Source organism: Lupinus angustifolius, unplaced genomic scaffold, assembly GCF_001865875.1.
Source record: "Lupinus angustifolius cultivar Tanjil unplaced genomic scaffold, LupAngTanjil_v1.0 Scaffold_571, whole genome shotgun sequence".
Taxonomy (NCBI): domain Eukaryota; kingdom Viridiplantae; phylum Streptophyta; class Magnoliopsida; order Fabales; family Fabaceae; genus Lupinus; species Lupinus angustifolius.
Window position 1 is genome coordinate 69,860 of NW_017727908.1, and position 1,103 is coordinate 70,962.

Sequence of the window (1,103 nt, forward strand, 5' to 3'; positions counted from 1 at the left end):
GAAATCATTTTTTAGGTGATCAATCTAAAAAGAGCATTAAGTTCTTCTCAAACAAATAACATTAACCAAAGCACCAACTTGAATGATTAAAATTCAAACTTTTGTAAATTAAGAAGAAGTATAAAATACATAACCTTGTTCAAAAGAAAATGTTTAGGAGCATGAGCTATCCATCCAAGGATTGGATGCTTTTGAGTTCCAAATGAGATTACAAAATTGATTTTTGCATCTCATTTGCCTTCTCCGTTTCTCCTCTTGAATTCTAAACTAAAAATTACAAAAACTTACTTGAAATTGAAAACTCTAAACTAAGAAAGAATTCCTAAATGAGAGAATTCTGGCCTTCAAGTTTTCTTGAGAGAATTTTATGAAGAAATAGTGTATTGAAATCTATTTTTGTTCGAAGGAAATGGCCTATACTTATAGGCCCCATGCCAGACTGCTGAGCTGCTTACCTGGACCGCTGCATAATCGCTTGCATCACACATTAGTTCAAATGGCGATTTCCAGTTAGGTGCAGTAATGACAGGAGTGGTTACCAAGTACGATTTAACTGTTTAAATGCTTCTAAGCAGGAATTATCAAAGTTAAATGCAGAATCTTTTAAGAGCAAGTTGCATAGAGGCTTAGCTATTTTGGAGAAGTGGCGGACGTAGCTTCTCGATCACTTCTATTTTAGCTTTATCAACTTCTAATCCTTTAGCTGATATTTTATGCCCAAGTACAACTCCTTCAGTAACCATGAAATGGCATTTCTCCCAAATCAGAACCAAATTAGTCTTCTCCCGTCTTGCCAAAACTGTCTCCAAATTTGCTAAGCAATTTTCGAATACCGAAAAATCGTCCATGAAGACCTCGATGCATTTCTCCACTAAATCAGCGAAGATAGCCATCATGCATCTTTGAAAAGTTGCTGGAGCATTACATAATCTAATTGGCATTTTTCTGTTTCCATAAACGTTGAATGGATATATAAATGATGTCTTTTCTTGGTCTAATGGGTCTACAACAATTTGGTTGTATCCGGAATACCCATCTAGGAAACAGTATAAGGCTTTTCCAGCTAATCTCTCCAACATTTGATCCATGAAGGGTAGAGGAAA